We start from the raw sequence: 16,674 nt of genomic DNA, 5'->3' as shown, positions 1-16,674 counted from the left end.
CACATCCGTAGATCCAGATGAAGTCGAATGTACACGACCCATGTGGCGGAAACTTACACAGAGTGCGCCACCATCGTATGTCCACTCATTGGCATCAATGACCTGGAATGACGGAACATCACCAACAGTGGATGACCCGATTCGTCAACTCCGAGAGTTCAAAGACAATCTCACCCCTTCCATCATTTCAGCTGTGGAAAAACTGTCCCAGGAGTTCAAACAATGGAGGGACGATTTATCTGATCTATCCAGCTCACCATGTCTACCAACCCATGTCTCAACTGTTAACAGATGGCGCCGTACTGCTCGAGAAAGAAAATATAGGAGGTACATGCCACAGGCCACCCTATGGTTTTACCTGTGGGATCACGGAGAAGACATGAGAAAGTGGGACGGAAAACATACCTCAGTTCTGGAGCAACGGGTGCGTGAACTGAAGAGGAGAACAATGGTCAAGGATGATCCTCCCAGGAAAGCTGCTGCTCCAGTCTCTGGTGGGCAGTTTCCCAGATGGAGTGGAAGAACTGATTTTACTCCAGCTCCTGTGATAAGGAATACTAATCCCTTTCTACAAAACATAAGAGGACAATCTTGTGATCGCTATTAGAGGGGCCCTGCCTCCAGCCAGATGGAGAAGAGGGATAATCGGGTTTACTGGACTGTGTGGATCAGATGGCCTGGCACATCAGTCCCACAGAAGTATAAGGCTCTAGTAGATACCGGTGCACAGCGCACCCTGATGCCATCAAGGTATCAAGGGGTGAAACCCATTTATATTTCTGGAGTGACAGGAGGATACCAAGAGTTAACTGTACTGGAAGCTGAAATCAGCCTGACTGGGAGGAAGTGGCAAAAGCACCCCATTGTGACTGGTCCAAGGGCTCCATGCATCCTTGGCATAGACTATCTCAGGATAGGGTACTTCAAAGGCCCAAAAGGGTATTGATGGGCTTTTGGTATTGCTGCCTTGGAAACAGAGGAAATTAAGCAGCTGTCCACCTTGCCCAGTCTCTCAGAGGATTCTTCTGTTGTGGGGTTGCTGAAGGTCGAAGAACAACAAATGCCAATCGCAACCACAACAGTGCACCGGCGGCAATATCGCACCAACCGAGACTCACCGATTCCCATCCATAAGCTGATCCGTAGACTGGAGAGCCAAGGAGTGATCAGCAGGACCTGCTCACCCTTTAATAGCCCCATATGGCCAGTGCAAAAGTCTAATGGGGAGTGGAGACTAACAGTAGACTATCGTGGCCTGAACGAAGTCACACCACCATGGAGTGCTGCCGTACCGGATATGCTAGGACTTCAATATGAACTGGAGTCAAAGGCAGCCAAGTGGTATGCCACAATTGATATTGCCAATGCATTTTTCTCAATCCCTTTGGCAGCAGAATGCAGGCCACAGTTTGCTTTCACTTGGAGGGGCGTCCAGTACACTTGGAACCGACTGCCCAGGGGTGGAAACACAGCCCTACCATCTGCCATGGATTGATCCAGACTGCACTGGAACAGGGGCAAGCTCCAGAACACCTGCAATACATTGATGACATCATCATGTGGGGTGATACAGCGGAAGAAGTTTTTGAGAAAGGGAGGAAGATAATCCAAATCCTGCTGAAGGCCGGTTTTGCCATAAAATGGAGTAAGGTCAAGGGACCTGCACAGGAGATTCAATTTTTGGGAATAAAATGGCAAGATGGATGTCGCCAGATCCCCACAGATGTCATCAACAAGATAACAGCAATGTCTCCATCAACTAGCAAGAAAGAAACACAAGCTTTCTTAGGTGTCGTGGGGTTCTGGAGAATGCACATCCCTAATTACAGTCTGATTGTAAGCCCTCTCTACCACGTGACCCAGAAGAAGAATGATTTCAAATGGGGCCCTGAGCAACAACAAGCCTTTGAACAAATTAAACGAGAAATAGTTCATGCAGTAGCCCTTGGACCAGTCCGGGCCGGGCCAGATGTGAAAAATGTGCTCTATACCGCAGCTGGGGAGAATGATCCTACCTGGAGACTCTGGCAGAAAGCTCCAGGGGAGACTCGAGGTCGACCCCTCGGCTTTTGGAGTAGGGGATATAAAGGATCTGAGGCCAGCTACACTCCCACTGAAAAAGAGATACTGGCAGCCCATGAAGGGGTTTGAGCTACTTCAGAAGTGATTGGAACTGAAGCACAGCTTCTCCTGGCACCCCAGTTCCCTAAGCTGGGCTGGATGTTCAAAGGCAGGATCTCCGCTACCCATCATGCAACCGATGCTACATGGAGTAAGTGGGCCTCACTAATTACACAACGAGCTGGAACGCGAAATCCCAGTCACCCAGAAATTCTAGACATCATCATGGACTGGCCAGAGGGCAAAGATTTTGGGATGTCACGAGAAGAGGAGGTGATGCATGCTGAAGAGGCCCCACCATATAATGAACTGTCAGAGAGTGAAAAGCAATATGCCTTGTTTACTTATGGGTCCTGCTGTACTGTGGGAAAGCATCGGAGATGGAAGTCAGCTGTGTGGAGTCCCCTGTGACAAGTTGCAGAAACTGCTGAAGGAAAGGGTGAATCGAGTCAGTTTGCAGAGGTGGAAGCCATCCAGCTGGCCTTGGACGTTGCTGAACGAGAAAAATGGCCAGTACTTTATCTCTACACTGACTCATGGATGGTGGCAAATGCCCTGTGTGGGTGGTTGCAGCAACGGAAGCAGAGCTACTGGCAACGCAGAAGTAAACCCATCTGGACTGCTGCGCTGTGGCAAGATATCGCTGCCCGGGTGCAGAACCTGGTGGTGAAGGTATGCCACGTAGATGCTCATGTACCCAAGGGTCGAGCCACTGAGGAACACCAGAACAACCAGCAAGTGGATAACGCTGCTAAGATTGAAGTGGCTCAGATGGACTTAGATTGGCAACCTAAGGGTGAATTATTTTTAGCCCGGTGGGCCCATGACACCTCAGGCCATCAAGGCAGAGATGCAACATATAGATGGGCTCGTGATCGAGGGGTGGACCTAACAATGGACACTATTGCCCAGGTTATTCACGAATGTGAAACATGTGCTGCAATTAAGCAAGCCAAAAGGTTAAAGCCTCTCTGGTGTGGAGGACGATGGCTGAAGTGCAAGTATGGGAAGGCTTGGCAGATTGACTATATCACACTCCCACCGACCCGACAAGGCAAGCGCTATGTGCTTACTATGGTGGAAGCAACCACTGGATGGCTGGAAACATACGCTGTGCCCCACGCCACTGCCCAGAACACTATCCTGGGCCTTGAGAAACAAGTTTTGTGGCAACACGGCACCCCAGAGAGAACTGAGTCAGACAATGGGACTCAGTTCCGGAGCAACATTATAGACACTTGGGCCAAAGAGCATGGCATTGAGTGGATATATCACATCCCCTACCATGCACCAGCCTGTGGGAAAATCGAACGGTACAATGGGCTGTTAAAAACTACTCTGAGAGCAATGAGTGGTGGGACTTTCAAACACTGGGATACACATTCACCAAAAGCCACCTGGTTGGTCAATACTAGGGGATCTGCCAGTCAGAACTTTTACGTACTGTAGAGGAGGATAAAATTCCTGTGGTGCACAGAAAGAATTTGTTGGGGAAGACAGCCTGGGCTATTCCTGCTTCAGCTAAAGGCAAACCCACTTGTGGGGTTGCTTTTGCTCAGGGACCTGTATATACTTGGTGGGCAATGCGGGAAGATGGGGAAGTCCGATGTGTACCTCAAGGGGATTTGATTTTGGGGGAAAAGAGCCGACGAACTCAATTGTATGTTGTTGCCTGCTCTATAACACTTTTATAGCCCACCAGCTAGATATCTTCAGGTTGCCAGCAACTGACCCTGGCTTCCCTCCGATCATCACCCCAACAAAGAATGAATTTTGAGGAAACCAGACCAAGTCAGCAGTGACCAGACGAGTTTGGCAGTGTCATCAGCAGGCAACAACCCACCATCCCTCCTGCCCTGAAAGACTATTACAAGAGATGGAGCCTGACATCATGGACTGGATGAATTCAGCAATTTTATAGGGATTGATCCATGGACTAGGGAATGATATCTTTCTCTTTGTGTGTGGGTGTGGGCGTATATATATGTGTATATATGGGACAGGGGCGGTGGTGTGTGGAGAGATGTGGGATCTGAGCATGACATGAATGGTATGGAATCAGGGGTGGATAATGTCCTGGGTTCAGCTATAGCAGTCATTTTTCTAATTCTTAATAGCCGGTGCAGTGCTGTGTTTTTTAACTTTCAGCCTGGAAACAACACTGATAACACCGATGTTTTTAGTTGTTGCTAAGTAATGTTTACTCTGACCAAGAACTTTCTCAGTCTCATGCTTTGCCAGGGAGGAGGGGAAGCCGGGAGGAAGCAGAGACAGGACACCTGACCCAAACTAGCCAAAGGGGTATTCCATACCACAGCACATCATGCCCAGTATATAAACTGGTGGAGTTACCTGGAAGGCCCAGATCACTGCTCGGATCGGGCTGGGTATCGGTCGGCGGGTGGTGAGCAATTGTATCCTCTCCCCTTGTTATTTCCCTTATTGTTATTATCATTGGTGGCAGCAGTAGTGGTTTTGTATTATACCTTAGTTGCGGGACTGCTCTTATCTCAACCTGTGGGAGTTACATTCTTCTGATTCTCCTCCCCATCCCTCCGGGAGTGGGATGAGGAAGAGGTGGGGAGTGAGCGAGCGGCTGCGTGGTTCTGAGTTACCGGTTGGGCTCAAACCACGACACCAGGGCACAACTAGATTTAGGAAAGCAGTGTCAGGGGTGGCTCACAATGAAAAACTGCTACTTTACAACACCTCCCTGGCCCAATCCTGCCCCAGAAAGAGGTGAGTCTGTAGATTCATGTCTTGGTGGATGTGAGATTCCTTCATGGAGCACAACATGAAGAGTATATCTGCCCCCCCCAGTCCTCCCTTCCTTCCACCTACTCCTGCTTTCACCCGAAACCACTAGGAAAAAAAGCCATGAAGGGAGACCTGTATTTAGATTAAGAGATATTAGCTCTACAGAGCATTACAGGCCCCTCTCAGTGCCAGAGCTGTGCTGCTACTGAGAGTAAAGCACCAAGTTTGGGATATACTTTAACAGCAAGCAGCCATTTCAATGCCAGCCAACCCTTTCAAAGCTGTTGTGACTGTGGTGAAGAATGGGGGTCTTGTTTCTTCTGCCTGGCCTTGCTTCCCAAACAGCCCTTCTCCTGCTTTGCCTCTGATTACTCATCCCAAAACATTGGGGTTTTTTTCTGTTTTGCCTGAATTTTCAGACAAACCTATAGACATGAAAACATATCTGGTATTCGGCAGCAGGCATTCAGAAGTCAAGTACAATGAAAATAAAGCCCTAAATACTTGAAAACCAAATAATCACTCATTTCCTACGGATTGTTGTAATGAAGCTTATTTTCATCCTGAACCTTTCCTTGCGCATGGATATGGGTACAATAGTCTTCCTTTGTGACTTCATGTTTCACAGTTGTTAAATACAATGGCTAAAAGCTCAGATACTTCTCACAAACTATAACTAAGTGCCAATATATGATTTTGACAAATACAAACCAGACAATTGATAAAAAAGAATTCAAAGTCTATTCTTTATATGACACTTATGAAAGAGTAAGATCAAAATGGATAGAAATCACATATGTCTAGAGCAGCTGAGGTAGATGGTTATATAAATTTTTTTTTTGTTTAATATAAAATTTTATATAAAACCTTTTACAAGAGCAAGTAGGGACAGGACAAGGGGGAATGGCTTCAACCTGACAGAGGGGAGGTTGAGATGAGATCTTAGGAAGAAGTTCTTCCCTGTGAGGGTGGTGAGGCCCTGGCACAGGTTGCCCAGAGAAGCTGTGGCTGCCCCATCCCTGGCAGTGCACAAGGCCAGGTTGGACGGGGTTTGGAGCAACCTGCTCTAGTGGAAGGTGTCCCTGCCCATGGCAGGGGGTTGGAACTGGATGAGCTTTAAGGTCCTTTCCAACACAAACCAGTCTGGGATTCTATGATTCAATGATTCTGTGTTAGATGCTGGGTGCCAAAAGGCTTTATTAAGGCTTGGAGCTAACACCGCCCCCCATTCCAGTTTTTGCATATATTTGTAATTGCCTTGTATAACATACTGCAGGCTCCAATAGATATTCACTTTCTCAGCCTGAGTCACTGTAACATATAATACCACCACTAGTGCTGTTTTTGTTATGTATTTAGTTACTAACCAAATAAAGGAATATGTTACAGTGGTACAAGTATGAAATATAAAATTTAAGTTTTTATTTCCTTTTCTTTCAATTAATTTAATTATACATGTTTTGGACCATCAATCTTTTAGAAATGTTGGGCAATGCTGGTGTTCTATATTTCTTATTTTAGGATTAAAATGTAGACCCAAACTGTGTCAGCTTTGCTGTCCCACACCGATACGATGCTACAACTCTTTCTTATGTCATATTGGCATCCTGAGAGCTTCACTTTCTGACATAGAGGTAATCTTGTAAGATCACTGCTTTGCTTAACGCCTTAAGGCATCTTGACTTGAGGCATAAGCAATTGCAAGACTTCCACTAAATTTCCCAAGAGCAAAAGAGGATCTTCAGCCCTTGAACTACACTCTGCAACACTCAGTAGAGATGAGGAGTACAGACCAGACCAAAAATGTAACGATTTCAAAGTTAATACATGCACTTTGCAAACATTTAGGGGATTAAAAAATTCATGAAGCACACATTTCAAAATTCAGGTAGTGTATTTTTTGTGGGTGAAAGCAGAGAGAGACACTTGATGGAATTAGATTCGGTGGAAGAAGGAAGTATTTTAAACAAAATTACAATTACATTGTCTTTTCTACTCCCTGATACTTGACACAGTTCTGAGTTACAAATGTTTAGTAGGCCAGAGGCCAGCAATTAGTCACTTGCTGGAGTATCAGGTGAGTATTCCTGTAAATTTAAACCTGAGTAAGTATGTTTTTTGTCTGCACAAGGAAAAACAATATCTATCAAATTTCCAGAAGGGATTAACTGAAACAAGCACCTACTCTTAGAAAATACAGCTTCCTTCTGTCAAAAAACATTTTTAACAACAAACTGATAATCTTCTCAGTGTCCTACAAGGAACCACTTGCCTCCCTCACCGCCCCTAAGAAGAACTCAGCCTTTAAAACTGGAGGAAAACAATGCAATTAAGTAAAAAAGCCAGCAACTAAACCATAAAACTCTACTTGCAGTTTTTGCTTACAAATGGGAAAAAGCGAGGCAGTTAAAGAACTATGTTATTACCAACAAATTTTCCTAAGGACAGTTTAATACACTAAGGTAAAAGGCAGCACTACTTCAAGAGAGTGCTGAGTTAAACAGGTTGGTTTTACTCTTTTAGTAAAAGTAAAAATGAAAAAATACCACCTACCCTATGTACAGTTAAACTGTTGTGTTCTTTTTTTTTTTTTTTTTTTCCCCAATCGTAGACATCTCCTGCTACACACACTGTCCTTATAGGATGACCTCAGTATTTTAAAATTAGTCTAGCATGAAGAACGGAGCTATTTGAGCATCCCTGAAGAATCATAGCATCAACCAGTTTGGAAAAGTCCTTTCAGGTCATTGAGTCCAACCATTACCCCAGCACTGCCAAGTCCACCTCTCAACTATGTCACTGAGGGCCTCACCTATACAGCTTGTGAACACTTCCAGGGATGCTGACTCCACCACTGCCCTGGGCAGCCTGTTCCAATGCCTAAACAGCCGTTCCAGCTTGGGGCCATTTCCTCTTGTCCTTTTGCTTGTTCCCTGGGAGAAGAGACCAGCCACCTCCTGGCTCTATCCTCCTTTCAGGTAGTTGTAGAGAACGATAAGGTCCCCCCTGAGCCTTCTCTTCTCCAGACTAAACAGCCCAGTTCCCTCAGCCGTTCCTCATCACACTTGTGCTCCAGGCCTTTCACCAGCTCCGTTGCCCTTCTCTGGACATGGAGTCCAGCAACCCAATACCCTGAATTTCTACTTAGAATGGTTTTGTTCTTGGCAGTGGGGCAGTTGGCCTCCTTCATCCATGAGAGGTGGTATGGTTACATGGTAGAACGTTTTGTGGTTTGGAGGGGCTGCATGGCAGGGTCTGATTGCCAGACCCAGTTTGTCCTCATCATTTACAGGGGATTCCAGCCGTGACGGCAGCTAAGAAGAGGCCCGGTGAAGGAGCAGACGGAGCAAGCTGTAGATGTTGATTCCCCTCAGCAACAAAATTAAATGATCCAACTCCGTATGTATCATGCACTTTTCCCTAATACATAACAATTACCGACCAGTTCGTGACAAGCAATGTGAGATCTTGGTTTGTTTGCAAGCCCTCTGCACCATGCTGCCAAAAAGAGGGATGTGGCATGTGCCGGCCCTTGTTTCCTCCTGATGTCCTTTTACATTTTCCATTTTTCTCAGATGGTGCTGATGGCTGGGTTTTCAGATTCAGACTAACTGGTGACATTCCCCTATAAAACCTTCTTTCTCTCAGCATATTGCACTTGTGACAAAGGCAGCTTTTCACTACTTCCGACCATATTGTCACCATTCAACAGCAACAACAGCCTCCCCACCCCCACGCTGAACTGTCCAAACATTGATTCTCACATTTGCTACTGCTAGGTTATTATAACACCTTTGTTTAGCATTCAGCATGGGATTTCTTTCCTGTGGCCCACAGCTTGCCTGGAAGGCAAAGGTGGCACAGGCTTTGTAATAAATCACAAGTACCCAGATAAATCGCAAGTATCCACCCTCTCATCACCCTTCTGCCCTCTTACATGAAGAAGTATCTCGTTTCTACAGCAGAAAGCTCACAGCCACCCTCCTTACCTTCACCCATCCCAACTAATCAAATTGACATTCTTCTTGTCCACTCTGCTGAACCTATGACAAGTTTCTCCTTAGGAATTCCACGACCTCTATTACTTCTGGATCTGCCTCTGCCGTAAATACTACATCCTGCTTTCTCTCTAAAACCCATCTCTCAGGTGGCTACATCTTCTGGCTTCTTCTCCCTCAGGGGAAGCCTTTATTCAATGTTTCTTTCCATCCTCGTAAGTTCTTACTGCTAAGGCCATCTTTAGCAGCATAAAAAGTGTAATAGACTTATTTCACACTACCAGTAAATTTGTTTTTTCCTAGCAAATTAAATGGATTATGCTCCCGATATTAGTTGCATATACAAGAAAACCAGCAATTTTCTTCAGTCATATGTCAATAATGGGATAAAACTCACCAAATTGTATAGATTAGAGTAATAGAAATAGCATTGAGCCAGATTTTGTTTTCTCTCTGCCTTTTGCATTTAGCTAGTAAGTTTAGTTCACTGTATGAAATGAAGATGAATAATAAGATCCTGGCTTCTGATCATGAGATCAAAGATGGAAAAGAAGATAAAGCCTACTTCGTATGATATCGCTTTGCGTAACCTTGCTTCTTTGTGTAAAAGAAGCATGGGGAGCACACATACTAAATATTAGAATTACCATTCTCCAGTAAGGGCACTGAGGCCTCTCTGCAGTGTTTTGTCTTTTGGAAGGACATGACAAATTCACTACGGTTGCTGGGCACTAAAATTTGAGGGGAAATGCGTGGCACCCCTAATCCATCCTCAAGCTCATGGAAAACAGAGGCAACATCATGACTACCACTTCTGGAGTGTCAGGCAATGCAAAAAGCCACCTGTCTTCCCCCCAGCTCTCTTAAGATGATGTTCCAGTTCTTCGTCTTTTCAGTGATTTATTGATGAATGCTGCAGTTTCACCACTCAGGAACTGCAGAAGTCACAGATACAAGGTCTCTCAGTTGGTCTGATAATCAATAAATCCAGACCACAATTTGCAGGAGAGAGTCAAAATGCAGGCAAGGTCAGTGGATGCTGAATCCAAAGCTTTCTTTAGAAAAGCTTTCACTCCTCACACCCGTTTCTTAAAAATTCAAACTTTTGTTACTGGCAAAATCAGCTGTGGAGATTTATACTTAAGCCAACATAGCATCCACTACCCACCTTTGTTTTAGCACTGATTTCTGCAGACTGAACACAACGCTTCCTGATGGTACTGTTGTGCAAGTGCTCTTAGGGAAAAAAAGGAGTGATTTGTTCCTTTTTTTCCATTGTATATTGCTTGTCCTCCAGCCTTGCATGAAATCTTAACTGCTGACACATCTCATTAGTTATTTATTGAACAACATACTCTAGCAATTTTGAATAGTTTTGCTTGTGTGCCATGCTTTTGGGACCATTTATTGTCTACCTTGTCAACAAAGACACAACAAAAATTCTCGCTCTTGATACATTTTGAAATCAGTAATTCTCTAGGGAAGCATCATGCTGTCTGTGACCAAAAATTGATGCTTTGCCGTGAAAACTATCTGACTTTATATGAGACTTTCAGGTCTTTTCATCCTCAGAATAAGGATGCACTGACTGCAAACAGCAGAAGACTGGCTACTTCAAAACTCAGTGCTTTTCCAGAGATACTTCTTATATATACATATCATGTATATCATGTGTGTATATCGTGTGTGTTTGGGATTATTTTTCAGCAAAGTTTTGACTTGTGAATGATTACTAATTTTAATTTCTGAAAAGTTGTACATTGCTGCCAGTAACAACCCTTTTCGTACTAAACAAAGTACTGAGAACAGTTCTGAATCACTCATTATGAAGCTCCTATCTCTCTGTACTGTCCCAAATTTTTTTTTTTTTTTTTTTTTAGAATGTCATGTTACTCAGGACAAATTAAATAATGAACTTAACATCAATCTGAGACAGCTTAGTGAAAAGACTGATGGATGATTCTGTGATTCTGTGATTAATCAAGAAGAAACTGAAAGATGGCAGTGCAACTACCGCCAATTCACAGTTTTATGGAAAATGGTTTAAATCAAAGAAATGTGACTTCAGCTTTTATGAGGTAAATGGGCTGGCTGATATAAGTCACTGCATAGTTCTGCACAATTGTTTGATTTTGCAGTGCATGACAGTCTGACTGAGGACTACCAGGCTATCAGCAAGGCACATGCTATTATGAATTAGGAACTGGCCAACCAGTAGATCTCAAAAAACTGGCGTTAGTGAAAAAACCTGTCAAATAAGATCTATGGGAATCCTGGCAGGATTCCCATAGATCTATGGATGACTCTGTTCTTTCCAATATTTTAGTAACTGTCTGAAGCTAAACAAGAAATCACAACTCTCAATATTTGCAGATGACATAAGCTTTGTACAAGAGAAAAATAACGCTAGTTATAGGGGAGTCATACAGAATATTCTAGGTCTGTATCTAACCTGGGTCAGCCAACGCATTTTCTAGTACATGCAAGTCAAATGCAAAGTCATGTACCATGGGACAACAACTGCAACCACCTGCAGAGAGGTGGTTCTTTCAAACGCAATGACCTTGTACAGGTTCACAATCTAGAGGCAGCTGAGCAATAATTCTCATCTTGAGACTGCTGAAAAAAGACTAATCTGTTCATGAACACTGATAAAGAATTAATGTGTACAGAAAGATCATTTTGCATTTTTGCACAGCTCAGGAATGGTGTGTCACAACCAGGACACTGTCTATGTTCACATTTTTGCAGGTCCACCTTTTAAAGTGCTGAAGCTGAAACATTGGAGAGCATGCCTAAAAACTACTTGAATGCTGGGGAAAGCAGAAGGCTATGTCAGGCACCTAAATGTATCTGCCTACCAAAAGAAGTCAAATTAAAGTCTTACTTACATGACATAAAGAGTTTTACAGGGACAAAAGTACTGAAGGGGTCTTCCTTGCACGAGGGAAAAAACCACAGATGAAAAGCTGTATTTGTCAAGAGTAGGCACATTAATGTACAGAGGACACCACCAGTACAAGGGAAGAGAAGACCTCTCTAAACCTTACTATCCTGCCTCAAAGATATCTTTTATAGAATCAAAGTCATAGAACGGTTTGTGTTGGAAGGCATCTTACAGTTCATCCAGTTCCAACCCCTTGCTATGGGCAGGGACACCTTCCACTAGACCAGGTTGCTCCAAGCCCTGTCCAGCCTGGCCTTGAACACTGCCAGGGATGGGGCAGCCACAGCTTCTCTGAGCAACCTGTGCCAGGGCCTCACCACCCTCACAGGGAAGAACTTCTGCCTGACAGCTCATCTCAATCTCGCCTCTGACAGGTTAAAGCCATTCCCCCTTGTTTTGTGCCTACAGGCCCTTGCCCAAAGCCCCTCTCCAGGTTTCTTGTAGCCCCTTTAGGCACTGGAGCTGCTCTAAGGTGTCCCCTGAAGGAGCCTTCTCTTCTGCAGGCTGAACCAGCCCAGCTCTCTCAGCCTGTCTCCAGAGCAGAGCTGCTTCAGACCCTCGCAGCACCTTTAGCGTGTTAGTAGTAACTCTGGACTCATGCATTAGTACATTTCAGCATATTAGTAAGCTCAGTGTAGGGTGTTATGCGAAAATCTACAGCCCACAAGTCAGCTGAGATAATCTCCAGTTCGTCTGGTTTTCTAACCTGGAAGAATCACTTAAACCATCTAACTTTAAACAGTTGAGGAGGTTAGTGTCTGTAGGTACTCAGTAGTCACTGGAGGGAGACAGAGTCCTCCGTGAGAGTGTTTAGGGACTGTTTTCAGGAGGAGCCTTTTTTTATATCTCTATGGGGTGTTCATGAAGAGAACCATTTCCTGATGCTGGTGGTAGGTCAGGGTGGGCTGGTGCTGTTGTGTGTATATTGCCCCTCCACACATATTGCCCCTCTCGTGCTCCTAGGCAGCTGGAGGCACAGGGAAACAGTACTTACTCCAGGAGGGAGGGGAACAGGACACGTCAAGAATGTCTTCCCAAGTGTCCTGGAAAGCAGAAAGGTCTTCAAGACATAGGTGCTGCAGCGGCAGATGGTATTTCAGGTGTCTGTGCAGAAGCAAAAGAAGGCAGCACAACTGAAGGGCTAACCTGTGCTCTGCAGGAGCGGCAGATGTCACCATGAACAGTGTGCCTGGTATTGTGGATGCCAACTCCACAGCATAAATTTCTGGGGCCGAAGTGTCAGACAGTCGGCCTGTGAGGCTCTGTTTCATCTGTCTCTATTGTTTGGGAGGGAGAGGTGGCATTCTGCTGCTGGCAATGGGACCCAGGAAGGGGGGTGGGACACAAAAACTGGCAGCACAGCAACAAATCCAGCTTTTCTTATGCAGAACCAAGATGTGAAGTTATGTTGCTGTAAAAGCAAAAATTCCAGCTGCCAAACCTCTACACAGCAAGGAAAATGAAAACATGTATCTGCTCATGGAGAAAAACTCCTGCATTTCCAGTGTGCAAACAGCCTACAAAGAGGCATGCTTCTCCCTCCCTGAGCACCCTTTATTTTGTGTAGATGTGAAATACAGGAGCTGCCCTCTTCCTTCATGCTGAATCATCCATATTCAAAACATTACTGTGAGGGTGGTGAGGTCCTGCTGCAGGTTGCCCAGAGAAGCTGTGACTGCCCCATCGCTGGCAGTGTTCAAGGCCAGGTTGGACGAGGCTTGGAGCAACCTGGTCTAGGGGAAAGTGCCTGTGCCCATTGCAGGGGGTTGGAACTGGGTGAGCTTTAAGGTCCCTTTCAATACAAACCACTCCAGGATTCTGTGTTTCTATGATGCCTTTTAGACATTCTTCATTCTCTTTTCTTCATCTTTACTCACATCTTCCAGGTGACTCAGGCTTCCCAACTTGGATTTATGTTTTTAGTGTCACCTTTGTGTCTTTCCTTCTCATATACGTGCTTGTCAAGTCCTGTCATCTCTCCCTGCACATCAGAGCATAGCAGTGCCTGTAATTCAAACCAGTGCTGTGCTGTGCTGTGACCCCACTTCATCCTGAGGCAATGTGCACTGCCATATGCTCCCAGGTTTTGTTTACAAAGATGGTAATTCAGGTAGTTAGTTGATAGTTTTATTTCACGACATTAAATAACACAAGCAGGTGAACATCTTTGTAGATTTTCCCTTGTAGCCAGCTTTTTTTGGCATGGATGGCATGGTATGTTATCTTAAAATCATGCCCTCACAAACGCTATAGTGGTAAAAGAACAGGAACTGACCATAAACTTTTACTTGCTACTGATTTTACTCAAAGGTAAGGCTTTTGTATTAATCTCACAAAGTTCTCTAAACGTTTATATTTAAATTCCATTATTGTGTATCATGAGCAATAAATATAACTATAACATAACTATATACTTAAGCATAATTATAAAACTTAGTTTGTCTTATTCCATCTTTGTACAGTATGGAAAATACTGACCACATAGTGTTTAATTGCAAACACATTGTTTAATTAAACACAGTGTTTAATTGCAAACCCAGATATAATTAGGAATGATCCTCAGAATCTTTTCAAATACACCTTAGACTTCTCCGAAGAAAAAAGATAACGTCAACTCATTAGAAAAAGAGATAGTTTCTATCTCTATATTTGGAGATTTAAGGTTGGAAAGGACCATTTGTACCACATAGTGAGATGTCTCTATTTCCAAGGTGCAGAAGTTCATGGAAGACAAGGTGAATGGTATTTTTAACCAAAGGCTTGCACCTGAGAGCAGCAAAGCAGCAGCACTAGCAGTTCCTAAGCTTCTCTGCCCAATGGGAGATGCCAACATGTGTCTGAGGGCAGAGCTAGGCCCATAAGTACGATTAACAAGCTGGGATTTTACCTGCAGATCTGTCAAAACATAGAACTATTAACACCACCACATGCAGAGAGAAGAGAACGATTGCTTCTGGTAACGCTAAACTCAGGGCCCGTGGCTCATGCAAACAGTGTGATAGGTGTCACAACACCTATCCTCATCTCTCCTGCTTTGATAAGTACCTGCTCCTGCAGCAGAAAAGGAGCTCCTGCTGCTCGCCCAAGAGTTGGGAATGGGAGCGCTAAGGAGGGATGCAGAGTTAAGCTCCCACCACAGGCAAGAAGCTTTAAAATCACTCTTAAACTACTTTGCCATTTTTCCTTTGTGAAACATGTGCATCAGGAGCGGGGATTAGCAGATGAAGGGGCAGATCCCACTTTTGTGGTAGGGTTTAGGCTAATGGGATCTGCACAGCAAACCACCCAAGTGAGATGCCTGGATACTGCAAAGCATTTTACCTGCCTGCTGCAATGGTCAGGTAGCTCCCAAAACCCCCGCTAAGTGTTAGGGAAGTGCCTTTGGACAGACATGTCCTGCTTGAAAGCCTGCTGAAGGCAACTGGAGCCCTTCCAGCACTTCCAGTGGGGTTCAGCTTGGAACATGCACTGCCAGTTCAAGCAAACTGGTTATGTATCTGTGCAGGACTGTTTTGAGAAAACACTTTGATCAGGCTGGTATTTCGTATCTCTTTGCCTGCAAAGCTTGATTGATAGTCACATGAGTAGCACCAAGCTACCAAGTGTCTCTGCCCCTTCTCAGAGGTGGAAGAAACTAATTCCACCAACAGAGAGGTTTCTCCATTCCAGGATGCAAGCCAAAGCGAGCCTGACATCCTCCCTCACCACGAATCTAGTGTGTATGTTTACATGTGCCCTTTGCTCACTTAGGGATTTGCAGTTGAAAAGGCCCTGAATGGATAGGAAGTCTCTGACACAGGAGAAAACTGAGACAGAGAAAGAATGGCTTGCCTGGGAGAGATTGTGGAATATTTATTCATTTAAATTTAAAGGATAATTGAGGTGAAAAAATTGCCGAGACAAGGCTCTAGGCATCTAACACATAATTAATAATAGAAAAAAGTCCCAGCAGCAAAAATAACGATTTGAAAGATAATCTTAGCCAACTAGTTACAAAAGCTTTGTTGCAAACGTACATCACTCCAGGAAGAATATTCTCATTGCTCTCCACAGAATCTTACTGAACAGATGTCTTTTGCAGCATGCTCAGAAGAATGATAGCCCTGAATCATACACATTATAAACAGAGAGGAGGTTAAGATTATCTGTGCAACCTGAACTTCAACATGACACCCATATGCCATGGCTTGGAAGACCTTTGCAAAAGTCTTTTAACAAAGACTTCTAAAAGTATTTCTGTCTTGTTGTCTGTCTGTTTATTAACTCTGTTATTAACATATGTAATCTCCTAGGATCCATCAAAAACTTCCTCGGAATTATTCGGGGACAGCATATCCGAAATGAATGTCAAAAAAAAAGGAGTTTTGTCTTTAAAAGCACTGCAAAGCTCTTCTGAGCTTAAGCCTGGGGACAAGAAGCTTTTCTTTTCTCTTTTTATTTTTTAATAAAAAGGCAGAAGTCAGGAGTTTGGTAGACAGTTTTTTCTTTTCTATACCACATAGGCAGGTAGATGGTGAAAAACTGAGATCCCAAGCACTTTGTTAACTGTTGTATAGACATCAACACTTTGGAGATGGCCCATGCACTAGCAGACTGGTCAGGGACAATAAGGAGACCTGGATAATAAGTCCCTCTGAGAAGTTTAAGTGTCACAGACCTTACACAGGATATCTACATGAGATTTGGATAGTCTGGAAAATCTCCTCTGCCTGACCTGCTCCCAGTCCATTGTAAACCCATGTCTTTCCGCAGGGGGGTCTGTGGATGTTTACCCCACCATCGGCTGCCTGACCCTCTGCCTTGCTGCACAGTTCATATTCCTAGCTATGAACACTGAGTCATGTGCTTTAA

Source organism: Strigops habroptila, chromosome Z (genome assembly GCF_004027225.2).
Source record: "Strigops habroptila isolate Jane chromosome Z, bStrHab1.2.pri, whole genome shotgun sequence".
Taxonomy (NCBI): domain Eukaryota; kingdom Metazoa; phylum Chordata; class Aves; order Psittaciformes; family Psittacidae; genus Strigops; species Strigops habroptila.
The sequence above is the reverse complement of the archived record's forward strand: the minus strand, read 5'-3'. Positions refer to the sequence as shown.